Source organism: Aethalodelphis obliquidens, unplaced genomic scaffold (genome assembly GCF_003676395.1).
Source record: "Aethalodelphis obliquidens isolate GAN/ISIS:26980383/991018 unplaced genomic scaffold, ASM367639v1 scaffold52, whole genome shotgun sequence".
Lineage (NCBI taxonomy): Eukaryota > Metazoa > Chordata > Mammalia > Artiodactyla > Delphinidae > Aethalodelphis > Aethalodelphis obliquidens.
The window spans coordinates 14,544,689-14,560,729 of NW_020837996.1; the positions used below are offsets into that span (position 1 = coordinate 14,544,689).

General features: G+C 41.8%; 1 protein-coding gene across 2 annotated transcripts in view; it reads right to left on the reverse strand.

The window, feature by feature from the left end:
* TTC1 (tetratricopeptide repeat domain 1) overlaps positions 1-16,041 on the reverse strand; it is a 75,528-nt gene that overhangs the window by 55,768 nt on the left and 3,719 nt on the right. The gene's annotated exons all lie outside the window — the stretch shown is intronic.

The window sequence follows — 16,041 nt, forward strand, 5'->3', positions numbered from 1 at the left end:
CCACTAGGAATACAGAATTGAGATATCCCTTAAGGTAGCCAGACATGTTACCAGCAAGAACAGCAGGGTATTAGTTAGTTTTCTATAATTCACAGAATCTATTGCAGAGATAGCTGGGAGGGACTTTTTCCAGAAGGATATCAAATTTATTTCTTCAATTTATGTCTAAATGAGGTTATGCATACAGTTATATTTTTGTGTAAATCAAAAGCTTTAATATACTGAAAGTAAACATTAAAAATAGATCAGAATTTTGGAAACCTTTTAATATTTCTTAATTTTCTAAATACAGCAAGAACTATAAAAAGGTAAGTGGTTTGGTCTTATGATCTTTAAGAAGTCCTGTTAATAAATTCTGGTGTGATAGAAAGGCTATAAATTTCAGAGCAAACTAAATAAGTATATAAGTTAAATAAATGCATTACAATGTCAGCTTCTTTACTAACTGTCCAACTTTGGACAATAATTCTAATAGCTAACCTTGATTGATTATGTGCTTATTAGGTGCTACATGCTGTGAAAAATGCTTTAGATGGATTATTTGATTATTTGATTTCTAATTCTGGCTCTGCCACTTGACTAGCTGTGTGACACTGGGACAAATTACTTAATGCTTCTAAGCTTAATATATAAATTTACCTCATACGTAAAAATTGGGATGGGTAACAATGGTTCCTCCCTCTTTAGTTTTTTGGCAGAAAGAAATGATATAATCTAGAAGACAAGGACCCACAGGACTTGGCACATAATATTTAATTAATGTGAGAGACAATAATAATATGTGACAGGGCTTGTGACAATAGCTGTGTACCGGAAACCTAATAAGAAACAGTCCCTGCCCTCCCCCATCCCAAGGAACGCACAGGCTAGTGGGGGAGGGGAAGGGGGGGATAAAGGCACTACTGAGCCTAAAGGAAGAAGCAATCCATTCTTTTCTTTTAACATCAAGAAGAACAAACATCCAGTTGGACCAATTTGGTAGATCTTCACTAATAAGATATTTGAGTTAGTCTGTTGAAAGAGGAATAATTCATTAAGAGGACAAAAACTGGAGAGGCTGAAGGACATCTTGAAAATATTAGGAGCATTCTGGGGAATGATAAGCAGTCGGATGTTGCTGAGGTAGAGAGCACAAAGCAAGAAACATTTTTAGAGATGCAAGCCCACCAGTCAATTCTGGGAACCATGGAGATTTTGTCTCTTTGTGCTTACAACCCCTCTGTAAAAGGAAAAGAAATGTTTTTCATCTAGAGGGCAGTTCTGTTATTTTCCCAGCGCAAAGACCATGTCTGTCTTGTTTACAGTTGTAAGGGGTCAGTGAACATCCTGTTATCACATGGGTGAATGAACCTCTTTCAGGAATTTATGGCCAAAACACTGAGTAACTCAGTGCTCTGATGGGTTGCGTAAGAAGATTTTGAGACTTCTGGAACTTCCTTATACCACCGTTGTAAGAATTAAACACAGAAAGTGAAGGGCTTAAGATAGAAAAAAATACTTTAATATTAATAGCACTTAGCGTGGCAAGTGCCCAATAAATATTTGCTGTTATTGTAATCATTATTATTAACGAAGGTATTATAGTATTACCACTATTATGACCAATTACTAATAGTAATTTAATTATTACTTGTGTTACTAATGATAACCAATAATATTATTAATAGTGATAATATGTGTGAAGTTTTCATTCACACCCCCCCAGACAAGGGACTGAGCACCTAAGTTTGTTGAAAGAATGGAAGCTGAACATGGATGAATAAATAATGAATGAATGAATGCTAGGCAGCATACTAGACCCTGTGGTGGGTACAGCAATAAATCTGGAGAGTAGTAAAATAATCATTTACTCTTTGCTTTTCTCCCTGGGGGGGAGCAGCTGGGTGGTTTCTTAGTGGCACATGCCCATCTCTCAATCATAAGGAGTTGCCCACTTGGTCTGGGCCAGCTAGCTCTGGGCTGGGAGCAGAGCAGGGACTAGGAAGGGGGTAAGCAAGTCTCAGCAATGGGTAGAAGTGATGGAAGATATTAGAGAAGGAGTCTTATACTCAAGGGTGCTCCTCTGGGTCACTGGCATGGCAACGGGATTGTTGCCCAGTATGGTGGTTAAGAGTGTAAGTTCTAGTGTCAGACTGCCTGGGTTTGAATCCCTGCTCTGCCTCTTAGCAGCTGTGTGATATAATTTTGGACAAGTCACTAAACCTTAACACCTACCTCGGAAAGTTTCATGAAGCTTAAATGGGATAACGAACCTAAAACACGTTGTACAGACCCCAGCTCAAACTTTAACTGTATTTTAAATTAAAGCAATTTATTTTAATTGCTTTGTGGAGAATCTGCAGGCAGAGATGGAAATCACTCCTGCCTCTCCCAGTGACTTATTATGTACACACTGTACTAAAACTTTAGGAGGCTCTGTGCATCTATGCTCCCTGGAGCTAGAGATTTAAGTCTATGCTACACTGATTCAGTCCTTTTTGTGCTCAATGTGAATATATTAATACCACAAGGCTACTGAGCCCAGCTTTGGGGACAAAGCTTTACACTCTGGTATCCTCTAAGTCCTGGGCTCCTTCTCCCAGAGTTGGGGTGCTTGAATTTGCTAAAGCAGGGTCCAATATCCAGGAATAGTCAGGGATGTATATAAAAATATATAATTAACAGGTAGATCCTGTATTCTTATAGTGTTTCCAAGGGATGCTATGGCTTTTTTTTTTTCCAGTTCTAATTTTCAAATTGAGATTTCTTGATAGGAGACATAATCAAGAGTTAACATCCTGTGCATTTAAATTTCTAGATTTCTGTTTCCCTGTGATCAGCATGTCCAATAGTAATAGATGTGAGACATGTATGTGTAACAGAGAAGAACAAACCTGACCCCATGTTAGATCTATTCCTTTAGCTCTAACCCTTGTGCTCTGTTGCCTGTGCTTAGTCATGCTGGCTCTGTACCTTTGTAAAAGAATGTTGCCTATAGCCTGCGATAGACCAGACAGCTCGTTCTCAAGGCTCTGACCTTTAAAGGTATAACATTTTCCCATTAAAAAGTTGCAGAATAGAGAATAACATTTGGCTTGTTGGAGGTTTATAGGAACATTGTGACCACATCTATGTGGACAGCTGCAAGAATAAAGGATTTCTGGCATAAGAAGTTTGCAACAACTAGCCACACCCCCTCCCCTTTTAGTATGAAAGAAGCCTGAATTCTAACTCAGGTAAGATGGTTCTTTGGGACACTAGTCCACCATCTTCTCGGTCTGCTGGCTTTCTGAATAAAGTCACTATTCCTTGCCCCTCGTCTCTCGATTTATTGGCCTGTCGTGTGGTGAGCAGTACAAGCTTGGATTCGGTAATATATGCAATTTTTAAAGTTCTAGCAGGGTGCTTCCTTGGTGGTGCAGTGGTTAAGAATCTGCCTGCTAATGCAGGGGACACGGGTTCAAGCCCTGGTCCGGGAAGATCCCACGTGCTGCATAGCAAGTAAGCCTGCGAGCCACAACTACTGAGCCCACGTGCCACAACTACTGAAGCCTGCATGCCTAGAGCCTGTGCTCCACAACTGGAGAAGCCACGGCAATGAGAAGCCCGCGCACTGCAACAAAGAGTAGCCCCCGCTCACCGCAACTAGAGAAAAGCCCGCGCACAGCAACGGAGAGCCAACGCAGCCAAAATAAATTAATTAATTAATTTAAAAAAAAACCTTGAATCTGTACTCAGATTTCATAAAATTTACAGTTAAAAAAATAGATTCATATATCCAAAATTTTCAAAAATACTTCCCAAATGACTGAGTCAAATACTAGTTTTTAAATTTAAATTTAATTAATATGAAATAAAACCATTAATATGGTTGCACTAGTCACATTTCAAATGCTCAACAGCCACATGAAGCTAATGTCTACAGTACCAGATAAGAGAGGCTTAGATCTTCCAGAAAAACAGCTAACTAACATTCATAGAGAACTTAGGTGTGTCAGGGGGTGTGCGCATTATTTTACATTTGTAATTGTAGGTAATCCTTACAACAACCCTGGCCTCCCTACTTTCACCCTTTCTTCCTATGATCCCATCACCATGCAGTAGTAACCAGACTGATCTTTTAAACACACGAGTCCTGTTCAAGTCTTAACCATTTTCACTGGCTTCTCAGTCTGATTAGAATAAAATCTAAAATTCCTTGTCATGACCCATAAGGCCCATGTAAGCTGATCTCTACCTACCTCTCTGACCTCATCTTGCACCACTGTCCCTCTTGGGTGCTGACTACTCTCTTCCTTCCTAAAACACAATATTTTCCCCATCTCAAGACCTTTCTGTTCCACTTTCCCTCTGCCTGATGCCATTAACAGCTCTTCCCATGGTTTGCTCATTCTCATTCTGCAGGTCTTGCCTAAATATCACTTAAGTAGCTCACTCTATTACATCACCTGGTCTCCTTCATACCATTTATCACATCTGTAACAATCTTGAGTATTTATTTACTTGATTATAATAACTCCTTCTACTAGACTGTAAGAGCCACAAGGATTGAGCTCTTGTCTGTCTTCTTTGCTGTGAAATCCACACAGCCCAGCACAATGCCTGCTGCACAATAGAAACTCAAATATTGTATAAATGGATGACATTGATAGGTATGATTATTACAAATGATAAGACTGAGGCTCAGAGAGGTTAAAAGTTTTCCCCAAGGTCACACAGCTAGTCAAACAGAACAAGGACATAAAGCTGGGTCTAACCACAAAGTCTGTGCTTTTCTAAAGAACAAAAGGGGTGGGCAGATATAGTCATCTTAACTGTTAAAGGAGAAGTGGCTTTGAAGGTGATTTATGTCTATAAAAAATATGGATATATACTTGGCAGGAAAACTCAACAGTTTTTCATTGTCAAGCTAATGGCTCAGAGCCTGGTTAAAGATGAGGCCTTTAATGCTGGTAGTGGATGGATGAAGGTACCATATAAAATGGAGTCTGACAGTCTTGGAGGGAGTCATGCAGAAGACTGCCAAGGCAAGCATCCTGCACCCACTTGCCCTACTGCCCAACCCCCCTCTGCCCTCAATCTCGGTCATTTGGATCAAGAAAGGGAATTCGTGCCCCAACCACAAATGGAATGACTGAGCTAGGACATTTTTTTCCCCTGGGACTCATCCGCTGGACCAAACAATTTATTCTGAGTTAGGACACATACTTCCAACCCTCACTTTACTATATTAAATGTCAATGCCCATTTTAAAACATAAAGCATTGTGTTCAGGATGTATAAACCTTTGCAAGTTCAGGCAGCAGGCCAATTTTGGTCCAGCAGGTGTCAAGGACGGGAGTCAGAGGGAAGAAGGGATTGTTTGCTGAGTGCCAGCTGGTTGTCAGGCACTGTGCTGAACATTTTCATCTGTCATTCCCCTCACTGAATCCTCCCAGGCTCCCATTTAAAGGGGGAGGAAATCTTTTCACTCTAGAAAGGAGACTGGTTTCTTTGTCATCCTTTGTTCAGGTCAAAGCAGAGCCAGTGGATATTGGGGGAGCTAAATAACCTACATATTCCACAGCAAGAAGCTCTGTCCCAGGTTTCAGATCTCAGCTTGGAGGTCCCCTCTCTGGGGGCTCACATTTTAAAGAGGATGCCTCTAACCACACCCCACCACTCCAGTGATTCTCTTTCACAGGGCTCCATTTCATGAATCATGGCACGTTAAAAAATTATTTTCAATTATTTTACTTACTTCTTGTCTTTTCTGCTACAGATAAAGCATAGCAGTTTTAGAGCAAGAGTTGGCAAACTTTTCCTGGAAAGGGACAGGTAGTAAATATTTTAGGGCCTGTGGGCCATGTGGTCTCTGCTGCAACTACTAGACTGCTATTATCACCTGAAAGCTGCCAAAGACACCATGTAAATGAATGAGAACATGTGTGTTCCAATAAAACTTTATTTACAAAAGCAGACATTGGGCTGGACTTGATCAGTGACTGTAGTTTGCCAATCGCTGTTTTAGAGCACGGATTGTGGCATCAGACTGGCTGAGACTGAATCCCAGCTCAGCCCCCGACTAGTCCTGTAAACTTGGACAAGCTCCTTAACTTTAATAAACTCCCCATTCCTTATGTATAATGTAACATGGGGTAACAGTATTTTCCTTCTAGGGTGATTGGGAAGCATAAATGAATTAACGTAAGTAAAATACTAGAACAGAACCTGTCTCTTAAAATTTTTAATGTTAATGACATTAGTCTTAAGTGTCAGGAGGGCAAAGTCCACATCAGTTGTGCTTGGCACAGTGCCTTGCAAAATGTAAGCAGTCAAGGAACACTCGTAAACAAATGAATGAGTAAATGAATGAATGAATGAATGATCTCTCACTAGGATCATAAGAAAACCAGGGTTTATTCTCTGTTTATATATATATATATATATATATATATATATATATATATATATATATATGTAGGCTTTTCTTTTTTGTTTTTAGTAGCATAAAAATTTCCCTTAATCCTAACTTTTAGCTGGGTTCTTCTCTATGAGGCTCAGACACCAGAATCAGACTGACATTTTCTCAAAGCCAGAAAAAAAGGGCAGCTTCCATTGTGCAAACCAGACATCCTCTGCGACAAAAACATCCCAAAGTATTTCCATGAATCCTTGGGGAAACCAATCAAAATACCAGCTTGTTTAGGAACCATCTTCCTTGGCCAAGCTGACTACCTCCCAGTATCCTGTGTCTTTGAGTTTAAGACTGTGAAAGCACTAAGTAACACCCCAAACATAATTTGAGGTCATTTCTAAAATATGATTTAGCAAGTTAAGATATTTGTAGATATTTACTTTGCTATTTAAAACATTAATTATGGGGGCTTCCCTGGTGGCGCAGTGGTTGAGAGTCCGCCTGCCGATGCAGCAGGGGACACGGGTTCGTGCCCCGGTCCGGGAAGATCCCACATGCCGTGGAGCGGCTGGGCCCGTGAGCCATGGTCGCTGAGGCTGCGGGTCCGGAGCCTGTGCTCCGCAGCGGGAGAGGCCACAACAGTGGGAGGCCCGCGTACCGCAAACAAAAAAACATTAATTATGGTCACCTCAGCAGATTTCTTGGATGAATAAATATTTGATAAATATTCACAGGTATTTTAAAGGCACAGATTATGAAACAAACCAACTTTCTCAATTTTCCTGTCATTTGTCCAATTATCCCTGTATTTAGAGATTACAGAGCAAATGACTGGCTGATCCATGATTTTTTCTTTTAACCATGGTACATTGGCTTAAGTTTTTCAGAGCCTAAGGTATGGAGTAATGTGACCCATTAGAGAAATCTCATTTTATCTCCTTGTGTTCATAAGTAGTTCCATCTGAGTGCATTTAAGGTGCAATTTCCCCTTTATTATTGAATTTTATACTAGTTCAATCCCACTCTGGCACTAGGAAAATATATGGCTGTCTCAGGACACTTGTCTAGAAGTGATAGAAAAACACCAGCATCTCTGGGAAATAGGTCTAAGGTTGGATAATTTAATAACCCTTATCATTTACTTAGTACTTCAGAAGTTGACTGTGCATAATTGAAAAGGCATAAGCTCTGCATCTGTGTGTGCTCACGTGCAGATTTCTCTGGTTCTCCTAGCAGTTCTTAATTAGATAAGGCAAGTATTATTCTCATTTTACAGAAGAGAAAACTAAGGAAATGGAGAGCTGAAGGGTCTTGTTCAGGATGACCATGATAGCTAGTGGCATAGTTTCATTTACAGCCAGAGGGACAAAGAGATCTCATATTTCAGAAGCTTTGTCTCATTTGTTCCATGTACTCCTTGGTAGTCTGCTGAAGGCTATGGACCCCTTCTTAGAAAATGTTTTTAAAGGCATAAAGCAAGATACACAGGATTATGAAGAAAATAAATTATTTTGAAATATAGTTACTAAAATATGAGAAAAAATTTGTAAGGTAGATCTATATAAATGTATGTCTCTTTATTAACACATTAAATATGGCAGGTCTAATAACTACCATAATTTTGAGGTAGTGATAAACATAAATGATAACTTAACATGTCTGAAACAACTATAATATGCAACTATAATATGCTCTAAAATATCTGTGATTTCTTTTGGTGAAAAAGTCACAGATTCTCCTAATATTACTGTGGTCTGTTGCCTACAGTCATAATAGAAGGAAATGCTAAATTTCAAGTAGAGGTTAGGGAAAATAGGAATGAAATAGTTTTCCCCATCCAAATTCACAACCCTTCTCCCTGAATTTTATCCATGGTCCCGACAAGGTTCTGTAGACCTTAAGTTAAGAACTCCTTTTCTAGTCTAGTTCTTCATAAAGCAGATGAGAAAACTGGGGTCCAGAGAGAGAAAGTGATTATTTAGGATTGCTTAGCTATGTAATAGCAGGGATAAAACTAGAACCCAGGGCTTCCCTGGTGGCACAATGGTTGAGAGTCCGCCTGCTGATGCAGGGGACATGGGTTCGTGCCCCGGTCCGGGAAGATCCCACATGCATCGGAGCGGCTGGGCCCGTGAGCCATGGCTGCTGAGCCTGCGCATCCGGAGCCTGTGCTCCACAACAGGAGAGGCCACAACAGTGAGAGGCCCGCGTACCACAAAAAAAAAAACAAAACAAAACTAGAACCCAGGGGTTGAAAAGGTCTTCCTTACAGGGCTATTATGAAGAGTAAATACAATAATATATGTAAATGCTGGCACAATATCAGGCACGCAACAGCCATCTTGCAAAAAGCATGGCCACCTGATGCAGTGGAAGCACACAGAGATGGGACTTTCTGGAAATCTCCTTAGATAAAAGGGGGACAGAGTCAGCCGTATGTGCCTTTTGCCCGTGTCCCTTTCCTTTTCCTGCCTGGAAGAGAGACATTGCGTCCACATTAGAAGGACAGTACAGGCAAATGCTAGAAGGGACACGGGGCTCTCCTCATGGTACAGAGCGGCCGCATTAACCCCGGGTCACCTACCCCCAGACTTCTCACACGACACAAAAAAATCTGACTTGCTCAAGCCACTGCTACTTGTGTTCTGTTATGTGCAGCCAACTCCCTCACTGACACACAGCTCTTGCTGGCTGGGTGGCTGACTGTCTCTGAGCTTCTCACTCTGTAAGCGCAACACCAAGGTTTTCTGGTGAGGATCAGACGATACGTAGAACTTAACGCAGTGCCTGGCCCAATTTCAAGTGCAGAGTTAAAGGCAGCTGTTGCTACTATTTCTGTTTCAGTGTCTCGCAGTTCAGTGCTCTTTCTTCCGTATTGGCTCACAGCTTCAAAACCACACTCACCATTCCCATCTACCCCCCACCTACCCCCAGCACCCCTCTCCCCTCCCTCTGGTACACATGCCTCGAATTCAGCCTTGATTAAATGCTTATCATGTCTCACAGAAAGGAACAGTTTATGAAAATGCTGACAGAGGCAGAACACCTAATAATTAGTGGCTAACAACCACAGACATGGAAGCAGTTAGGAGGTTTATATAAATTCAGGGGATGAAAGCAACTTCTCATTTATTCCTCAGATTTCTTGCACAAGCCCTTGAGATGTTATTTCTGCCAGCAATGCTGACTTCACAGGAAGAATGTGGGATGAGAAGTGAGTGGTTGTAGGGGGCTGTGAATACCCCTTCCACCCCGCTCCAAACACCCCTTCAACCCCGCTCCTGTGGCCACTCTGCTGGACCTTTACCATCAGAGCTGGGGCCCTACGGGTGGTACTCTTGGCCTATGGTCTTGTCAACAGGACGGCGCTATTTCCCCACCTGGTCCTTTCCTTCCTTGGACATCCCTTTCCCCAGCACTGATGGATTGGGGACCACTTGGGATGCTAATGCCTTCCAAACTAGGCTTCCCGAGCCATGGGGCCTAGAAGCGAGGCACATGGCTTTCTACACTCAGGGCTGCCTGGGCCTCTGTAAGTGTACTGGGCAGGCTAAAATTTGGCACCCCTTCCAATTAATATCCTCTTATCATCATCTGTTAAAATAATATCACTAAAAAAATTCAGGTAGGAGGAAAAAAATGCCAGTAGAAGAAATAAGACTAAATTGGAATCCCAGCACCACTCCCCAGAAGTGATATTAGCAACAGTTTGCTGCGTATCCTTCCAGAAAATTTTCATACACTGTAATGGACTGAATTGTGTTTCCCCCCTAATTCATATATTAAAACCCTAACTCCCAATGTGACTATATTTGGAGATAGAGTCTATAAGGAGGTAATAAAGGTTAAATGAGATCATAATGGTAGGGTCCTACTCCAATAAGACTGATGACCTTATAAGCAGAGGGAGAGACACCAGGGATGCGTAGGGGATGCGTAGGCCAGAGAAAAGGCCATGTCAGGACATGGTGAGAAGGCAGTCATCTGTAAGCCATGGAGAGAGGCGTTGGAGAAACCTACGTTGCCAACACCTTGAGCTTAGACTTCCAGCCTCTGGAACTGTGAGAAAATAAGTTTCTGTTATTTAAGCCACCCAGATTGTGGTATGTTGTTATGGCCGCCTGGGGTGACTAATACTCTGACTTCATTATGTAAGTATATGGGCAGGACAATTTATCAAAATATTTCATTGTGCTTAAACTCTCTATTTCTTCCTTCCCCCTCTTACTAAGGAGGCAGTCGGCATTTGCAATTCCTTAGCTCAGGGGTGGCTGAAGTGTCTTCCTCCTTAAGAGGTTTTCTTTACTTCCATTCCCAGGAGTACTATACATGTTTGCCAACATTCTCTCCAAAAGTATATTGTCAAACTTTGCCCTTCAGATTTTGTTTAGTGGGGATGAGGATGAACAGATTTTCTACAAATACAAATGCATAGGGAATTCCCTGGCAGTCCAATGGTTAGGACTGCACTGCCACTGCAGGGGGCATGAGTTCAATCCCTGGTCAGGGAACTAAGATCCCGCAAGCCACGCGGTACAGCCAAAAAAAAAAAAACCAAACCACAACACATAGAAATAGATTAACCACCCAGTAGGGCCTATTAATGTTCTAAGAAAAAAATCCAGGGGAGCATCTCTTATTGTTCCATGTACTTATTCTCTTGTTAACTCTCTTTTGTGATTTTTCTGAATCAGACAACTTTTGGGGAGGTAGGTTAAAGGGTACAAAATTAAGATTATTTAACAAATTATCCAGTCCTCATAAACAGGTCCATTATTTAGTTTCAAAGTTTCACCTCTGGTGAGGTGCCCACTGATTTTGTGAGGCTAACTTCAATTATTTTCAGCATACTTTAGTTCTACCCCACCTGCATGGTTCAAATGAATTAATCACTCTTTACCACCAGGCACTTAGGAAGAAAACAAATTAATTATTTTCTGGTGTGGACAAAAAGGAACAGCAAGAAGCAACGTCAACTGTCTACCTTCCACTCCTCTTTCGCCTGACTTCAGGGCAGAAGACACCCACAGATTGAGACCTATTTTCTAGGTGGAGGTCTCTTACCGAAAGTTTAACACTCCTTCTGGATCAGAGCGTAGAACTTGGGTCTCCCCCTCCTGTGTCTGGGAGTCCCAGGACAGGGCTGCTTGTGAGGCCATGTGCTGATGGATACATACAAACAGTCCCGGGGTTCAACAAGCACCCCTCCCATGCCTGACCTTCCAGTCTTGTCCCTTAGCTTCCTACCACCCATCTCTCCCAAGTTTGTAAACAGGACTTTTCTACTCTAGGAGCTGAGTTCAGTTAAGGGGGCTCTTCTTTTGTCTGGGTTCTGCTGGGGAGTTGTACAAAGTTATATCTTGATTTGTGATACCTTTTGAGCCAAAACATAATCATCATTTGAATACCTATTTTTTTTTAAACTCTGTTTTTAAAGGGAGAAGAAACATTTGTATGAGAATGTTCCCAGGCACAGGCAGAACTACAGCTTTAAGAAACATACTCTTTGCCATGATTACCAATGTTTTGTTGACTCTGACCAAACACGTGCACTGTACAGAGTTAGGTCTATGTTAGGAAAGAGTGGATTCTAAAAAAAATCTCCCCATCAAGAACTGCCTTTTAGAGCAGGAATGAGACCAATTAACTTGTCCACTAATTTATCCCAGTGATGTTTTAGCATTTCTTGTAGATCCTCCCTCCCCTCAGGAAGCTACAGAGCTGGTTTGCTATTTAACCCAGCTGTCTATGCTAAAGTCCTGGGGCTCTCAAGGCATCAGTTTGAAGGACATTGGAAACTCCTCAAAATGTTTTATCTAGGAAGATTTTTCTAAGAACTAAAGCACAGAGAGCTGCTTTTATTATACCTTAAAATGAACAGCCCTTTAGATCTTAGATTTAGAAACAGTACTTACTTGGGGGCTTCTTAGTAATCCCTGCTCTGAGGGGCTCCTTGAATAGGATGAATGATGAGAAGAAGTCTGAGTGCTTGTGGAGGCTGCCTGGAGAGCTATTATGACCTCTTCTCACAGGAACGGACTCTGCCAGTAGCATCCTCTTGGGAGGGTAACTGGGACCAGCAGGGTGAGCACAACTCATGAAGACCTGTTTCTAACAGATCCTCTCACTTCGGGAGGATGCGGTGGGGTTTGAGAAGCAGTGAGTCTGATCAGGTTGATTGATTCTTTTCACCATTCATCCATCCCTTCCCCTGCTGAGGATTTCTGTGAGGGAGTCACAGCTGAGTCCCCAGTTACCCTCAAGGTCAGCTTCAAGGGCCTTGGATGAGAAGCCAGTTCCTGTCTCCTCAGCTTTAATTTCCAAGCCGCAGGCCTCCCTGGCTCACTCCCCTCGCTCCATCACAGTGACACAGTGACAGGGTGGGAGATGGGTGAGGGCTGGTACTAGCCGAGTCTTAGCCAGAACTTTGTCCACAGCCCATAATTTACACGGGTTTGATGGCCTCTAGATCCTGAGAAGTAGCAGCAGTAATTGAACACTGTACTGTTTCCCAGACTTCAGTCATTAGCATAGCCACACCATGATTTTTGCTATTTCTGTGGTCCTCTATTATTTTAAAATATATATTTAAAAATAATTTCCCCACTTAATAATTTTTTTTTTTTTTTTTTTTGTGGTACGCGGGCCTCTCACTGTTGTGGCCTCTCCCGTTGTGGAGCACAGGCTCCGGATGCGCAGGCTCAGCGGCCATGGCTCACGGGCCCAGCCACTCCGCGGCATGTGGGATCTTCCCGGACCGGGGCACGAACCCATGTCCCCTGCATCGGCAGGCGGACTCTCAACCACTGCGCCACCAAGGAAGCCCTAAAATCTATTTTAAAAGAAAAATTTTATGTAATCTGCATAGTTGAAATACTAGTGCCACTTGCTCCAAAGAGAAGTTTTCAACAGAAGTAAATACAATGAAAACAAAACAATATGATTAAAATTGAGCTCTGAGGCTGCCTATCTAAAGGGCTGCGCCTGAGGTGTGCTTTCTCTGTACTTAAACAAGAGAGGGGGGGAGGAAGAGAGAGAGACAGAGGTTGAGTGAAAGTGTTAGAGGGGTGTTAGGGCTTTACTAGTATCAAAGTCAGACTTTCAATTTGACGTAATGGGAAGGACTAAAAGACACTGAAAAGAGTACTTTCTCATTTTATGGTCTAATATTATTGCCTATTCAGTGTTTTACTTAAGTCAGCCTGTGGTGGTCAGAGAGCAACGTACACTAGCTGAGCAGTTATGGCATCTTAAAAAGTTAGGACCAGAAGCATGTAATGAAATCAACTTCCTTCTTGCATAGATGAGGGGATATAAGGACAAACTAAAATTTTTTATTATAGTAAAATACACATAACATGAAATTTACTATTAGTGACAGTTAGTATATTCACAATTTTGTGCAACCATCGCCGCTATCTAGTTCCAGAACACTTTCATCACCCCAAAGGCCTCCCTGTACCCATTATCAGTCATTCCCCATTTCCTCCTCTCCTAGCCCTGGCAACCACTAATCTGATTTCTGTCTCTATGGATTTGCTGACTCTAGATATTTTATATAAATGGAATCATACATCTGGCCTTTTGTATCTGGCTTCTTTCATTTAGCATGATGTTTTTAAGGTTCATCCATGTTGCAGCATGTATTAGTACTTTTCATTCCTTTTCATGGCTGAATAATATTCCATTGTATGGATATACCACATTTTGTTTATCCATTCATCAGCTGATATACATTTGGGTTACTTCCACCTTTTGGCTATTGTGAATAGTGCTGCTATGAACATTCATGTACAAGTTTTTGTTTGAGTCCCTGTTTTCAATTCTTTTGGGTATATACCTAGGAGTGGAATTGTCAGGTCAAATGGTCATTCTATGTTTAAGTTACTGAGTAACTGCCAATCTGTTTTCCATAGGGGCTGTACCATTTTACATTCCCACCAGCAATGTACAATGGTTCCAGTTTCTCCATATCATTGTCATCACATGTTACTTTCTGGGTTTTTTGTTGTTGTTGTTTTAATTATGGCCATTTTAGAGAGATGGACTGACTAACTAACTAACTTTGATGGAACACTAATTCTCCGTTTCTTCTCTAATTAATTCTCCACTCAGCAGCCAAATTAATCTTTCCAAAATGCACATCTGATCACATCACCCACTTTTTTGATCCCAATCTCTTAGGATGAAGACAAAAAAACCCACCTAAAGTCCTCCAGACCCTGCATGGTCTGGTCCCTGTCTGCCTTTCAATCAGCACCATGAACCCCGGCCTTTCAGAAAGCATCCTCTTGCCAGAGCATGGGCTGTTCCCTCTGCCTGGAATGCTCCCTTTCCCACCCTTTCAAAGCTTAGCTCAGGCTTCATTTCCTCAGGAAAGCCACCCCCCACCAGGCCAGGGGGCTGGTCCTCAGCTGCCAGAGCACTGTGCATCTTGCCTTTTTAACACTTACCCCTGTCTACAGTTACACATTTATTCATGTCATTATTTCATCCTGTCGGGGAGCTCCACCTTCACTCTGCTTGCAGAGCAGAGTCAGCCAACAAAGCTTTGGACATTGCTTGAACCTGGAGCAATTGTCTTTTCTCTTTTCCATTCAGTCCTCCCAATGAAGAAGGACAAATTTTTCCTTTCTCTGCATTCCTTTGCTCAAAGACCAACTTTTCCTCCCCAAAAGCCTCATCAACCATGCAGAGCTGTCTGCCGGGTTTGCTTGATTCTTAAATTCAAAATTTACTTATAGGACAATAAAAAGCATGAACGCTGTTAAGGAAATGAAAAGACAAGACAAACTGGGAGAAAATATTTGCAAAGCACGTATATATTAAAAGAATTGGGCCTAAGATATATAAAGAGCTCTTAAAAATGAATAAGATGGGACTTCCCTGGTGGCACAGTGGTTGAGAATCCGCCTGCCAATGCAGGGGACACGGGTTCAAGCCCTGGTCCGGGAAGATCCCACATGCTGTGGAGCAGCTAAGCCCAGGCGCCACAGCTATGGAGCCTGTGCTCTGCAGCCCACAAGCTCACAGCTACTGAGCCCACATGCCACAACTAAAGCCCGCGTGCGCCTAGAGCCTGTGCTCTGCAACAAGAGGAGCCCCCACTCTCTGCAACTAGAGAAAGCCTGCACGCAGCAATGAAGACCCAACGCAGCCAAAGTTAAAAATAAATAAATAAATAAAGTTATTTAAAAAAAAAAAAAAATGAATAAGAAGATTTAAAAAAACAATAAGAATGAGCAAAAGATTTGGACACATGACCAAAGAAGATGTACAGTGGGCAAATAACACAAAAAAGATGTTCAATATCATTAGTCATTAGGGAAATGCAAATTAAAGCCACAAGGGAAACTATACACCTACTAGAATGACTAAATTTGAAAGGACTAACAATACCAGATGTTGGTGAGGATGTGGAGCTTCTAGAAATCTCACACATTCTTGGCAGGAATGCAAATGGTACAGCAATTTCGGAAAACAGTTTGGCAGTTTTGATAAAGTTACCATACAACTCAGCAATCTCACTGCTAGGTATCTACCCAAAAGAAAGGAAAACAGACATACATTCACACACAAAGACTTGTAGGCAAATGTTTACAGTAGTTTTATTAATAATACCCCCAAACTGGAAACAACCCAATGTCCATAAACTGGGGAATTAA